Source organism: Typopeltis vanoorti, chromosome 7, assembly GCF_054136105.1.
Source record: "Typopeltis vanoorti isolate ZY-2024b chromosome 7, IOZ_Tvanoo_1.0, whole genome shotgun sequence".
In the NCBI taxonomy this organism is placed as follows: Eukaryota; Metazoa; Arthropoda; class Arachnida; order Uropygi; family Thelyphonidae; genus Typopeltis; species Typopeltis vanoorti.
In genome coordinates this window covers 74,144,494-74,160,257 of record NC_143555.1, presented here as the reverse complement: position 1 = coordinate 74,160,257, position 15,764 = coordinate 74,144,494, and the positions used below count along the sequence as shown (strand labels likewise).

General features: G+C 34.0%; 1 protein-coding gene across 1 annotated transcript in view; it reads left to right on the top strand.

Annotated features, from left to right (window-relative positions):
* The first annotated feature begins 309 nt into the window (after positions 1-309).
* The window catches only part of Graf (GTPase regulator associated with FAK), a 573,290-nt gene continuing 557,835 nt past the window's right edge, over positions 310-15,764 (top strand). The window contains exon 1 of the mRNA XM_090395958.1: positions 310-384. The gene's annotated coding sequence lies outside the window, so the exon portion shown is untranslated. The remainder of the gene's footprint in view (positions 385-15,764) is intronic.

The window sequence follows — 15,764 nt, the reverse complement described above, 5'->3', positions numbered from 1 at the left end:
GATACGTTCCTGAGAACGTCTTTAACTCGGATTTGTATGTAACTCGGATCCCTAATGAACAGCGCATATACGGTAATAATAATAACAATAACTTAATGGATGGCTCATATGTGGCAATAATAAGACAGTATAATACTGTGATAATAATAATGATAATAATAATAATAATATTCCTGTACTGTAATAATAAGTTACAAAAACAATTGTGCACTTTCTTTTAATTCAAATAAACAGAGCATAAACAGAAGGTAGGCTAACATTAATCGGAAGATGATGGAGTCGGTGCTGGAGAATCAGGATCAGATTCTGGTGCTAGAGAGGATGGACTTGGTGCTGGAGAATTAGGATTTGATTCTGTTGCTGGAGGAGGGGAGCTTAAAAAAGGTATTTAGAATCGTTTGCACAGCCGTTTTCTTTTTTTTTTTTCATCATAAATGACTTTGTAGTAACAGCTGATGTTCTCACTAACTGCACGGTAAACCTTTGTAAACCTCCGAATGTTAGGATCTTGCTCTTCAAGCTTAGCAAATCCTGCTTCAATGAGACGAAATGCTTCAGCTAATGCTTTTGTCTTTAGCTGAATTGTCTAATTTTGTCTAATTTTCTTAGCTCTGGATCTTCTGGTTCTTCCTGTTCTTGTGTTTCTATCAGCTGCTTCTCTATTCCCATAAGGTCTTCATTAGTTAATTCTTGTGAATAGGACTCTAGTAAGTCAGAGACATCATTTTTATTGATGTCCAATTACAGTGCATCCACCACAGCTTTTCTGGCTTTGGCGATGTCTTCTGTGAAGCCACGAAAATCATCGCAGAATAGACTGCACAGTTTGTTCCACATCCCCTTTAATTGTTGATTGCTTCACTTTCTCCCAAGAATCAGGAAAGTTTTTGATGGCATCATGGATGTTATAATTTTTTCAGAACTCTTTCGAGGTCATCACATCATCTTTCCTAGCCCTGACTGCTTGCGGGAATGTACGCCGTAAGTAATAAGCCTTAAATGCAGAAATGACTTCCTGGTCCATTGGCTGTAGTAACGATGTAGTGTTGGGTGGTAAAAATACGACCTTTACATTAGGGTGAAAAATACGACCTTTTCATTAGGGTGAATTTTAAAGGAAATTTAAAATTTCCTTTAAAATTCAGCACAAGCAGAATTTTAAAGGAAATTTTCTTTTACGAACAATAACGTTCCACAGCAGGAATAAAACAGTTCAAGAACCACTCTTCAAACATGGCAAGCGTGATTATTTGCGTTTAATAATGCGGCGAAGTGGGTTTGTTTACATGCGTGAAAGAAACTGGTTCCCGAATTATTAATTTAATTATCCTTATGGGGAGGATGGTAAGTCAGGTCGTCCGTAACTCGGGGACCGCTTGTATTTCAAATATCTGACATTATTCAAAAGATTTATCATAGGTGCTGATTTCCTATGTCAAAAATGTAACAAATTTTGTTCAGTTTGGAAGGGGAAAAAAAAAAAAAATATATATATATATATATATATATATAATGCTATAATAAATGTGTATGCTCAATTTGCTGATCTTATTCCTAAAACATTGCACTACGAAGTAAAAATATCAGTAAATACACTATCTACCAATAATTGTCCAGACAATTGATACCAGCATGCGAACCCTAATATCAGGTATGTCCACCTTTGACTTTGATCACCTTCTGCTCTTTGAGGGAGGCTTTCCACCAATGTGCAGCAGACATCAGGTGGAATCTCTCTCCATTTCTCCATCAAAGCAGCACTGAGTTCAGCGACAGATAGAGAACGTGCTGCTCTAGACCTCATTCGCCGCTCCAGTTTCGTCCCGCGGGTGTTCGATGAGGTTGAGGTCAGGACTCTTACAGGCCAGGGCAGTCGTTTAACATCCATCTCTTCATACCATTCCATAACAGCTGCAGCTTTGTGGTATGGGGCATTGTCATCTTGATAGTAACAAGTCTGTTCCATAAAAACTCCACAGTGTAGGCAGCACCTGATTATCCAGAATATCAAGGTGAGCTGCCTTCATGGAACCACGGACAACGACCAGTGATCCCACTCCACACTTCTCCACCACCAAACTTTACTGTGGGTACAACACACTGTGGTAACATGCGTTCACTAGTCTGCCTCCACACCCACACCCTGCCATCAGACTGGGAAACAGGTGAACCTTGATTCATCGCTTCAGAGTACCGTTTTCCACTGGTTAATTATCCATTTTACACGCTCTTTGCACCAGGCCAGACGAGCTGCGTTGTTGTGTTGTTCGGCTTGTGCGCCGCTGCTCTTCCATGGAAACCCAGTAAATAGAGTTCTTTTCGTACAGTATTAGTGCTCACCATGGTGTTACTGGCGCTCTGGAACTCATCACGGATGGTCTGTACCATTTGTAGCCGTCTTTTGCGTGCCAACTGTTTTAATACCTTCTTGTCTCTGTCAGTCATTTTTGGTGGCTGCCTTGGGCGCTTTTCTGCACTAGTGATGCCAGAATCTCCATTTGTTGATCACATCTCCAACCGTTGTATTTTGTATGCTCCAGTTAAGCGGCAATGACACGTATGTACATGCCACCAGTGTGACAGGTTGCTATGCCACCTGTATTCATCTGCTACGATGAAATAATGCTTCCTGCTATTGGCAGATAGTGTATGTTTAGTTTTCATATCTTTTTAATTTTCAAATTTTCCTAATAGAAAATGATGAGTACAGGCACCTATTATTTCGGATAAAGGACACTGTACACACACACACTTACTGATATTTTTACTTCGTAGTGCAATGTTTTTGGAATAAGATCAACATATTAAGCATAAATTTATGGTACAAGTATATAAAAATAAGTAAAATGTATATGATAAATTTTAATAAAAAATTTATATAGCAAATATAAAAAAGTTTTGTATAATAGCGATTATCTTAACAATAGGCGTAGTAAAAAATTTAAATTTCATTAGATAACCAAGCTTATTTACATAATTTGTAAACGTGTAAAAATTACTGAATATTCTGAATATACTTCTGCATTTCTTGTTTAATCTACCTCAGAAGAATAGTCAGCTGTTTATAGACCTGTTCTGTCTTCCAGGTGTTTATAATTTCCCCCATATTTTGGTACACCTCTTTTCTGTCAGCAGTAATTACAAAAGAACGCCTCAAGGATCTCAACTCTTGCTTCCAGATTTATGCATGAATGAGTCATTTCATTTTCTTTGTTGAGCATGTATCTTTTAAGTGCCTAGATAATGCTTGCGAAGCTTTGACAAGTAAATGTTTAATTTATTTATTAAATTATTTAATTTCATTTTCTATTCCACGTAGTTATATTCTCAGAAACCTTCCACATGAGTGATTGCAACAACTACTGAAATTTGAAAACGGAAATAAATGTGTACGGAATAAGTTCTTTGAAAAGAATGCTTTCTGAAAAATACATAATGCAAAACAGAAAATATAAGAAAAAATTTTTATTTATTTATTATTAGTAAAACATTGATGAGACGAACCCGACCCATTTCTATAATATCCAATTGGCATTTGTGAAAAAATACGTGCTCTAGAGTTAGAAAATAATAACAGCATTTTTAGGGATGTTATGAACAACATGTATGAGTAATCCTATTCTTCTGCATTTACAGTAAGCCGGACAGTAGCACTCGATATCTCAAGAAGCAGCAGTAAGAGGAGAGACTACGCGACATTTGCCCTTCTGTCGGAAATATCCGGGTTCAGATCCCGTCTAATACCTGAAAAACGCATAGGACTTTTCATCTGAAGGTGAGGTAATTACGTGATTAGAGGAGGAATGATAGTGACTATTTCATTGGAAACAGAGTGTCTATGCAAAAGCGGTTGAGGAGACTACTTGAGCGAGAGAAGGCAAGTATGGGTTTCTTGACTGGTCACCTAATTCGGTGGCCCATAGGTTCTAGGCTCGCAAACAGCACCATTCCTGGTTATATTCTGCATTCAGCTGTTCCACGAATTTTTGCACCTTAACTACAGCATTGAATTTATTCAATGCTGTAGTTAAGGTGTTCAAGAGTGGAAGGATACTGGGAAGAACAGCAGGCATCAGGTGGATACCCACACCTTATATATGATTCTAGAAGGTTCCTGGCTACCATAACTCTTCAACCCGCACTCTGCAGTCATGCTCTTTTTTGAAATCTAGCAAGTCACGTCCCTTGCTCGTGCAAATTATTGGAATGAACAGTACGTCACACACACACACCTGTATACGAGTGCCACCTTGGTAGGGTGTAATGGCCGGTTCAGAAATATTTGGGGTAATCGTAATATTTTGACCGGACAGTGTATGATGATATTTTATTTCTAGTCATCTCTCAATATACTTTAGTCAAGATAATCGAAATAATTCCTGCAAAAGAAAGTATGAGCTGGTAGGGTTTCTAGAGCATCCTTTCCTTATTAGTATGCCTTGGTCACCCTCCCCGAGGTACTATATGTGCTAGGTGGATCCACCTTCACCTCTTCTTGTGTTTATGTCCAAAAAATCTTAATTGATTACATATGCAATATTTAACTTGCAAATTTAGGAGAGATCATTAAATCAATTAAATCTTAGGTTTAATCCGTTTAAATACATCATTTTGGAGATATGAATCATAGAAACATATTCTGCTTAATAATGATGTGTTTAATGTAATAGTGACCTTCAACCGTTCTTAAATTCTTTCAAGACAAATTACTTTCCGTTTCTTCATTTGTATAAGAAAGTGTCTTGGAATAATTTCGGCTTTATGAGCCAAAGTCCAGGATTATTTACTTTTATATTAAAAAATTATACTAAGAAAATTAAAGTAATATTCTGTGTAATCGCATAACTTCTGTTAAATTATTTTTCAGTTTCAAAATGAAACCAATGTAACGGTTAGAATTAAATGCAACAAAAGTTAAAAAATAAAAATCTTAAATCTCGTAAATGTATTATTTTAAAGGTTACACATAATGAAAACACATTTCTTGATGTTTCGGGCACAATTTCTAACACAACAATTAGGGAAAATTAAACGTAAACATATAAAAATGTACCAATTACTACTGTATATAGACTCGGTTAATGCCATGTAATAACTCGCAAACTGGAAATGTCCTAGAGAACAGCAGGGTCAGGCTTTCTAATTACTATTGTTCAACACTAATTCAATGGCCATGCCTACCTGCCACTTGCGCTGTTTGCGTAAAACGAACTTTAAACAAAGCTTAATTTTGCAATAATGCAATTGAACATATAGCCCCCGGATACAATTAAGGTCAAATTACGCTTCCTATTTAAACTTCCGCAATAATTAAATTGAGATGTAATCGCTGATGTGAGAACAGTATCTCTCCTAGTATAATTTTACTATTATACTAGGAGAAATAGGGGAAGACCCATTGAAAAGGGAAAAAATGAATAAATAAAGCATGTACTTCAAAACGAAGTATTTTGTTATTTAACTAGACTGGATTATTTATAAGTTCTCAAATTTCAAACCCAGAGATTGGCGCTTATTTTTCCTCCTGGTTCTCTGGGTCTCTCCCCCTCCCCCTCAAAAACAGCGAAAAGTTTACTTCTGTCTATAAATATACATGTACTGTATATATAATTCGCATGCTGTTGCTACCATGAGCATTTCAATTGAAGGGCTAACCATTTACATTTTCATATGAAGGGTACTGATTTTTGCTTCCAGAAATTCAGTTGTTTAGTCCTGAAAAACAAAACATATGTCCGAGAACATATTGTCGTTAGCAAATAAGATATATGCTGGCTCCATTGCTTTTGTTGTCATCGCCGTAATTCCAACCATTGCTAATTTTAAAGCTGTTGCTACACTAGGTAGATTTATTTGTCTCCTGGTGGGAGGTTGAAATAATAACGATGATAATAATTATATCATTTAAATCGTAATTAATATTTTGTATCTTCTTACACTCTGTTAAATACTCTGCTCACAGCTAAACGTGCCATTATAAGACATGACACATTTTAAACTGTATCACTTTAAAAATTAAATATTGTTATTTCTTTCTTTATGTTAAAACTAAATAGCAAAAGTTGGACCTATAACAGACTTTTTTTAGACTAAGAATCAGCTGTCACACTCTGTATAATAGTAATATAATTTGTACAACGCTAAAACCCAGTTGGTTGTGATCGGTGTTGAATACATTGAATAAAAAATAGTAGCTGAATTAACCGTATAAATTTTAATTGTATTTCATAGTATTCCGTTGAATGCCTATATTGATATTTTAGGCTTGTAAAAATAAATTATAATGAGCTGTCTTGCAAGATAGCTTTTGTGCGCTCTGATTATACAGAAAAGGCGATTTAGTTTATCAAATTGTGTTCGATCTGCTCCTCTGCGAATTGAATTTGGTAAATGAATTGACCAGCTTCACAGAGATGGCAAATATTTGTCCATAATTAAAAAAAAAAAAAGGTCAAGTTACATCAGAAGACATTAGAATTTGCTGTCTTCAAATGTCTTCTTACATTTGAAGACAGCAAATGTATATTAGTTCAAAAGTAAACTAATCCTTTTTCTGAGTTAATTCATTCATATTTTCTTACAAAATAATTCGCTTTTTTATAACGTAATAAGTGTGCTTTAAAGTTGGGACTGTGCATTGCAAAATTAATAAATTTATTGAAGGATATGAAGCCAAAACTTTGCTCGTTTCTGAGCTCTCATTTCCATTGTCGACATCTCTATTTGTAGATGACTAGCGGAAGGAAACGCCCGCAATGCAAGAAAAAGGCATTTAGCATGACATGGACTTTGGTTTGGTTTGGCGTAGCTGGAATTATAGCCGAAGCAACTAAGGCTTCGTACATTCTGTATACCGTTTGTTGCAGCAAGACAAATTCAAGTCCCTAAGAGGTACTCTTCTACCTGCGTATCATACTGTCTAATTCCCCTTCGAGACATTCAGCAAAGCACCAGGTTAAATCCGCCGTCAGCAAATTGATTTCTGCAAGTTGTGTAATTTGTCGCCGTTATCTGTTTAAAAAAATGTTTGCTTTTTAAAGTTAATGTTGTTTATGAAAAATCATTCTAAAAAAACAAATGTATACTAGAAATAATATTTCGGTTTCTTAAACTTTAATTTATAGTTTGTGTTTGTTTGTATTTTAATTATATACAATATGTATGTATATATATATATATATATATATATATATATATATATTATGTTAAAAATACCAAGCTATTTTAAACCTGGTTTTACTCCATTTCCCAAGTAAGCAAATAGACAAACATGTCAAGTTTGCGCCTGCAAGTGTTGCAAGTCTAGCTGATCTTGCACTATGTGCAAGACCAAGGCAACTCATGGTAAAAGTAGAATAAGCTCTGATCGCTAATCTTAATATTTACCCTTAAATGCAAAGCACATCTCCTGGAGGAGATGTATGATGCTTTGTATTAAAGGCAAGGGGACACTACCCAGACCGGTTTCGATCTTTAATCTTTATTGAGGTGTATTTAAGTAAAGACCTCTCTAAAAATTAGGACGATCCATAGACCACTCCATAGTGGCCGAAAGACTGTCCAACTCAGCGTTGTTCACTCAGTGACAGGCTCACTCCGTCACCGAGAAGAACTTCTCAGCGTTGGCTCTACCCAGGGGCAGGCTCACCCCACCACCAACCAGAGCCATAATCTCAGCGGTGGCCCTACTCAGAGATAGGCAAAAACCTATCCCCAAGCAGAGCCTCTCAAAGCCAGCCTCCACCAGTTCCGACCCCTATCGAGGTCTCATCAGTGGGAGCTAGGCTAGAAATACAGGGATTTTAGTAATACAGAGCCTGTATTTTACCAGAAGAAGTTACCATAAGGTGTTTTAACCTTATTAAATAAAAATCTCAGGACGAGATATAAATGTAGAAAGTATTTTACCTTGGATATAATAAATGTTAAAAATACCAAACTATTTTAAACCAGGTTTTACTCCATTTCCCAAGTAAGCAAACAGACAAACACTGATCAGAGCTTATTCTACTTTTACCATGAGTTGCCTTGGTCTTTCACTACGTGCAGGATCAGCTAGACTTGCAACACTTGCAGGCGCAAACTTGACTTGTTTGTCTGTTTGCTTACTTGGGAAATGGAGTAAAACCAGGTTTAAAATAGCTTGGTATTTTTAACATTTATTATAGCTAAGGTAAAATACTTTCTACAATATATAATATATATATATTTTTTTTTTTAATGTATATAATATATATTTTTTATTTATATATTTTATTAAGTTTAACAGAGGTGGGGAAAGAGGAAGTAAATTTTTTTTCATATATAGGTCTACGGCTTGTTGTTTGAGAACATGCTGAAGTTGGTGAATTTCAGTTGAGAATCCCAGTGGAAAAGAAACATGTTTTTAATGTTTCCATGTGATATTACAGTTGCTCCTTCCTCTACTAAAGTCCAGATTTACCACTGATGAGTATTTAGTAGAAGAAGGCAGTCAATTAATGCATTTTAATAAAAGATCAAACGGTTAAATTTGCATTAAGAGAGAAGTGGAGAAAAAATTCAGTACCGTCTTTGAGAGATGGCATTCCTTGTAACAGGCGTACTTATTTGTTACATAACTGGCCTGAAGCAGAAATGCATGCTACAAAAGATTTTCTGCTAAGAGAGTATCGAATTTTGATAGCCAGCTAGTTTGAAGTGACTGGGAATATCACTATAGCTTTCGTATACTTCTGTAGCATTACTGTAAATCGATATCTGTGTGTGGGTGTAACGGTTGATTGAATTACCGGAGGCAGCGTGTGGTAGCTAGTACGAAATTCGCCGTAAGCAGAATAAAAGTCAGATGGGGAAAATAACGAAGATACTATACCTCTCTTCGGTAAAGCTTGTTATTTTATTTTATTTCTTTCTTGTAATGCACTTCTATTGGTTTCCCTACCTTGTTAAGAATTCACCGCATAATAAATTAAAAGAAAAGACGAGAGAATTCTCAATAATTAATTAATATTTCTGCTTGCAAGCTCTAGTAAGTCATAGTGAAAAGCGAAAAGTACTTCATGACGATTAATTAAATGTAACAAGACGCAATTCGTTTTTATTTTAGAGCATCAACAGCATAATAGCTTTTGTATACTACTCTTTAAAAAAATGAATATACTGTACTAAGAAAACGCTATCCACGGAATCGTGTTCTTTGTATTGCAGCGAACTTCATACATAATTAACATTAATATCTGTCTCGGGGTTAGGAAGATGATGCTGGTGATGCATTTTCAACTCATAATACCCAGAAAGTCCATGATAATATGTCAGTTCACTGATAGAGGGAGAGTCTAATGGGTCATTGAAAGCGTTAAGAGCGAAGCAGTAAAAGACTCATATAAACAGGACTTGAAAAATTTTGTGCTGGCTCTCCGTTCAGGCATATATCTCGCTAGTCAGGTGTCGGATTCAATGGAACTACGGTCGCCTAATTATATCACAGATGCGCGCTCAGTCTTGGAATTGGTCAATTTATAAGCTTTTGTTAATGCTTAATTTCATTGCTCAGTGCTAATATTTCTTTGCTATTTGGAGGACCTAAGTCTTTTTTTTTTTAATTATTGAATATATAGTTAGATAAAGTGAAATAGGCTTCACAAAATACAGTTACGTTTTTCAGGAATTTTTATGTAATCACAAAATGTTTTCTTTCAGCATTTATGCAATCATGAAAGCAAAACAGTCGAAAAAACATTTCATTTTTCAGTCAAACGATTCACGTATTATTCACATAAAGTGATATTTTGACATTGCATATGCGTTTCATAATTCGCTATTGTATAGCTAATTACTGCGGTTCTATAACTTTTCTTCAAAAATATATCCTTGAGTAATTCCCTCTTACTATTTATTAGGAGTGTTAATTTCATTTTTCAAATTGCGCAAAGCTTCCCCCCCCCCTTTTTTTTTATCCCTATTGCTCAACAGTTTCTAGTTCACAAAGGCCGTGAGTCGGTATTCAACAGAAAAGAAAAAAAAAAAACAGAAAGAAAAATTCAGTCTTAGCATGTTCATTGGGAATTTCCTGCTGCTTTTATTGGAAAATTCATAACCGGGACAGATTATCATTAGAGTACTCGCTCAAGCATGACAAACAGCACAGACAATTCATTGTATGCACCAAAATAGTATGTCTAATAATAGAATCACGTCATCAAAGTATGAATATAGGAACTTATTTAATTTTTATTTATGTATCACTGACTATATTCTCACTTCGTGATGAAAAATGGACAAGAGTACAGTGGAATTTTAACTGAATTTCATGTGGTAAAAATTAAATTACAAGCTCTTCTTCCTAAACGTATAAGCACACTCAAATTAAACTTTCCTGTTTATTAAAATACTTTAAAGAAACGAAAGTATATTTATATTGTATGAGGTGTTCAGAAAATTACTTGACGCTGTTAAACGATTACTTGTCAAGGGGAAAGTAATTTATTGCTTGACAAATAGGATTTTGCATAATTTGTCGAGTCCTGTTCCTTTTCTATGCCTTGTCAAGCTCTTATCTGGAGGCCACTGAAGGATTTTTTCCTGCCACTAAACTGATAAACGAATTGACCAACAAAAAAAAAAAAAAAAGAAAAAATAGGGCGCGTAGATACGTATTTAATAAGAGGGCGCCATAGATACCTACCTGGGATAGAGTGTAGGACCACGAGATCGATTATTTTAAGTACAGTATTTCTAATGAAGATGTTCATCCTTTTAACTATTTGCTATGGGGTAAAGTGTAAGATATATGCTAGAATAGACTAACCTTGAACTGTAGGACAATTATCAACGGAATGTTATTCCATTGACTGCACCTTTTTTTTTTTTTTCTGAGGTATGATGGGTTACTTTTAAAGCGTCGACTAATTTTTAGATACTTAATATTTTCTTAATGATATTTCGTGATAGAAACTAAATATGAAGCATAATCATCGTAACTGTTCTGAAGAGCGGTTAATCAAAAATTTTCTTCTTCTTAAGCTAATGTAAACAAAATTAATAGATCTATTTCATAAATCCTACTTCAGTCATTGCGTATTTCTATAAGTTGATTTCATATACCACATGAACTTTGCTGCTTGTTTACGTTGAACGTTGAGTGACAAGTAATACACGTACTCCCAACTGTAGGCTTCATGAAATCCTGTTATCGAGAAAGGCAACAGCTGCCTCACTGAGGAAATCTAGAAAAAGGTGGAGCTTTAAACCAATAATGGATTGACTGCAGGAACTCCCATTATAACTCCATTACTCTGAGGCTTTCTTCACGAAAAATTTTATTATTAAGCTAAAAATAACATTGACAAATTGTTAATATTTATAGATACATTCAAATAAAAATGAATTGCATTTATAAACCCATAATTATTTTTCCATATATAAATTTGAAATCAAGAAATACTGCACATCGAGCATCTGACGATACATTGGACGTAATAAGACCACGCTTTATATACAGTTGACCCTCGTATAACGCGGTACTTATACAACGCGGTCTACAAATTGTAGTAACCCTTTATCTTTTCATATATTTTTCACCGCGCGACTTAAAAATCAAATTTTATCTTCTTGAAATTTGCGCCTGCTGTATCGCGCACATAGTTATAAGTACTATAGCGAATTTATATTAGGGGAAATACCCTTTAGCACCCATGTACATCAACCGTATAAAGTGTTTATTGTTGAAAGTTGTCTTCGTTTTCTGCCAGGAAAATGCATTAAAAATCATAAGAATGTTAATCTCAAGCTGAGCATTTTATTTTCTGATGAGTTACATACAATATGTAATGTTTTTTTTATGTAAAAAATTTCATTTTTATAGTAATGGCCACTTAGAGAGCTTTTGCGATTGAAAACGAAATTAGTGAATTAATTGATGGGGAAATAGATTTAAATTGGGAACTGGTACAATTAATAGATGACGTCGAACCAAATAGCGGAGAAAGTTCTGCCGAAGATTCTGATTTTAATGAATCCTTTAAAGAATTCAGTTCAAAGAAATTAGCAGAAGGATTGGACTTGGCAAGAAAGTTAGGAAGTTATTTTACGGGTAATGATCCCTCAATGGAGCTCTCCGGATCACGAGACAATTGGATATTTGTTTAGCTCCATATTATGAACTTAATAAAAAATTGCAGCATAGTGGTAAGGTCTTATTACTGACTTCTTCATAACTAAACCAGCCGAAGTATGCAATGAGAATTATACAAATGATGTCCAAGAGATTTCAAGTGATGACGGCGTCCGGCTACTCGTAAATAAAGAACATCTGCGAAATGTTCATTTTGAAGACAGTGATGACGATTAAATTATGCACCGTATTTTATTTTGCCTAAAACATTTTTGCATTATGGGCAATCAAGTTTACATACAATTTGTATTTTTATAAGTTTATATGTTTAATAGTTTATATGTTTTCTTAACTTACATGAATTACCTGAATTAAATAAAAAAAAATTTTGTTGGATATGTCATTGTTGTTTATATAATTAAAAAATAACGATTTCGGAACATAACCCTACTATTTTTATGTAATCTGAGTCTCGCATAACGCGATTTATATAACTCGGCATTTCTGTGGAACCTAACATTCGCGTTATACGAGGGTTACCTGTATATACAGTAATCTCTCGATTAATGCGTCCTCGATTAGTGCGTTCATTTTTTTTTCGATACCCAAATTCGATTAGTGCGCCTATATACATCTTAAAAATAAATGTTACAGAATTTAAAAATTTTCTATCTATACATTTTTTTATGGCTAACTATTTTAAAAAATCACTCACTAGAATGAAATAATTTAGTTACTGATTTAAAACATTTTAAAAGTTATTTTAAATGGCATACTACACTACTTCCATGTACGCTATCTATACTGTGTTCCAAATTTTTACCGCCAAAATTTATGTCGTCTGCTAATTGCATAGCATTTTCCTGATCACATCTTGTACCTCCTTTGCAATTATTTTCCTTACACTTTTTTTATTTTAAAGTATTTTCCGAACCTTTCATCATGAGTAAAAGAATTGGTGAGCAAAAAAGTGAAAGTGTGAAAATGATTCGAAAAGTAATCTCATTGGAGGAAAAACTTGAAATAATAAAGAAAGTGAACAGGGCGAGTCCAGAGCAAAGATTAGACAAGAACACAAAAATGGGTGAATCAACTATAAGAGCAATTTTAAACAAAGCTGCTGAATACAAAGTATTATAATGATTACAGAGACTTTGTAGAAGTCTCTCTAATCATTAGAAAAACAAATTTAAAATATTTTTCGTGCAATCGAAACTTTTAAATAGCAATGCTTAGAGACTAGCCCTTGTAAAGAGAGAAGCAGGAAAATTTGCAGAAGAGGCAGTTGTATGAAAAAAAGAAACAGAATGCCCGCCAAAATAATAGATTTATATTTTGAATATGTTTTATTGTCTTTCAGCTTCATAGTTTTCCTTTAACTAGGCCCTGAAACATACCCTAATTCTTTTATTAGAAAAATCAAGGGTAAAAAAAGAAATTTGAGGAACGAATTATGCTTTTTCCATAGGTTATTATACTCGATTAGTGCGTTTTCGATTAATGCGCCTGTTTTAAAGAACGCATTAGGCGCACTAATCGAGGGATTGCTGTATATATATTATAATATGCACAGTTTTGTTATTTGTAAATACGTAGTGTCTTGTGTGCGGCCAACAAAATTCCATCAAGAAGCAGTTGTCGCCTGTGAGGTTTCACGTGTAGCCTTCTAGAACAAAAAGATTGCTCCCATCTGAGCTAAACAAATATAAGAAAACCTGCTCAGAGAGTCCATTAAACCGTTTCGATATGAGCAAATTTTTGTTCTCCTTGAATTAAAGGACTGCTTACGGCACATTTAATCTATATTTGGATTTTGGTTGAAATTACAGTCGAAGCAATTAAGGCTATGAGGCAGGTGTATTATTATGCTTGTTGGATGCATGTGGTCTCCCGCCAGTTGAACTGTTTGACGGGAAATAAAAAAAAAAAATAAATAAATAATAATAATAATAATTTAAAAAAATATATATGTAATTAATTTTTTTTAACTTGGGGATACTGTATATTAGGGTTACCAAGTAATTTTATAAGCTTGGTTATTTAACTCCTAATCCCAAGTATGCAAACAATTAAGTTTGCGCCTGAAGCATAGTTCAAGTCTAAAGATGGTACAACACCAGGACAACTCATTGTAAAGGTGGATAAAGATCTGATCACTATTCTTAGTATTTTCCCATAATGTAAAGCACATCGCACTAAAAGATGTATACTGCAATACATTATGGGTGGAGTCACTACCCAGACCGGTTTCAACCTTTTTTTTTTTTGAGGTCTCCTCAGTGAGTAGGTAGACCCTAAATACCAAGGTTTTAGTAATACAGAGCCTTATCAACTTTACCTATACAAGTTGCTACAAGGTGTTTTTATTTTGAATAATCTCTGGAGGAGATATATATATATAATTAATATTTTTAACTTGGGGATACTGTATATTAGGATTACCAAGTAATTTTATAAGCTTGGTTATTTAACTCCTAATCCCAAGTATGCAGACAATTAAGTTTGCGCCTGAAACTTAATTGTTTCCTCCAGAGATTATTCAAAATAAAAACACCTTGTAGCAAGTTAAAATATTAATTACATCTATATCTCCTCCAGAGATTATTCAAAATAAAAACACCTTGTAGCAACTTGTATAGGTAAAGTTGATAAGGCTCTGTATTAATAAAACCTTGGTATTTAGGGTCTAGCTACTCACTGAGAAGACCTCAAAAAAAAGATTGAAACCGGTCTGAGTAGTGACCCCACCCATAATCTATTGCAGTATACATCTTTTAGTGAGATGTGCTTTACATTATGGAAAATACTAAGAATAGTGATCAGAGCTTTACCCACCTTTACAATGAGTTGCCCTGGTGTTGTACCATCTTTAGACTTGAACTATGTTTCAGGCGCAAACTTAATTGTTTACATAATTGGGATTAGGAGTTAAATAACCAAGCTTATAAAATTACTTAGTAACCCTAATATATATATATATATATATATATATATATATATACACACACCTTTCTAACATTTAAGTATTAATATAATTTGCTTCATGTTTTTTTTTTTTCACTATTAGTTATTTTGAAATTACAGTTTATTTCAAAATCTCTTCATTTTGAATTTTAACTTTCATAAACATTTAAAAAAATTATGAGAATTAAAAAAAAAAAAATATATATATATATATATATATATTTATTTATTTTTTAGTTGAAAATGTAGACGTCTACAAGTTATCTGCAGATTTATTCAATCTTTTAATGTGATTTCTTGAGGAGAAGGAGGAAAATTATCCTACTCTACTCTACTCTTCAATAAATTAGAACCTCTAAGTGTGTTGCTAACAAGCAGGGACGAATCAAGCTTTATTTTATTTTATTTTTTGGGAGAGGGAAATGGATAATCGAGATTTTAAGTAAGATGCTTGAAAAATATTTAATTTCTTGAAACATTCCTTATGTTAGTTAACATAATTTACTTCAATATTCAGTAATAGCATTTATATCAAAATTTTTTATCCGTATTATAATTCAAAGAAAAATTAATTATAGGTCTTCTCTTCTTCTTCTTCCTAACATGCAATTTAGGCCATGTTGCCTGTTCCGGTCTCATGCCATCTCTTTCTTGGTCTTCCGATTCTTCTTTTCCCACTTATTTTGTATCTGTATAATATTTTTGG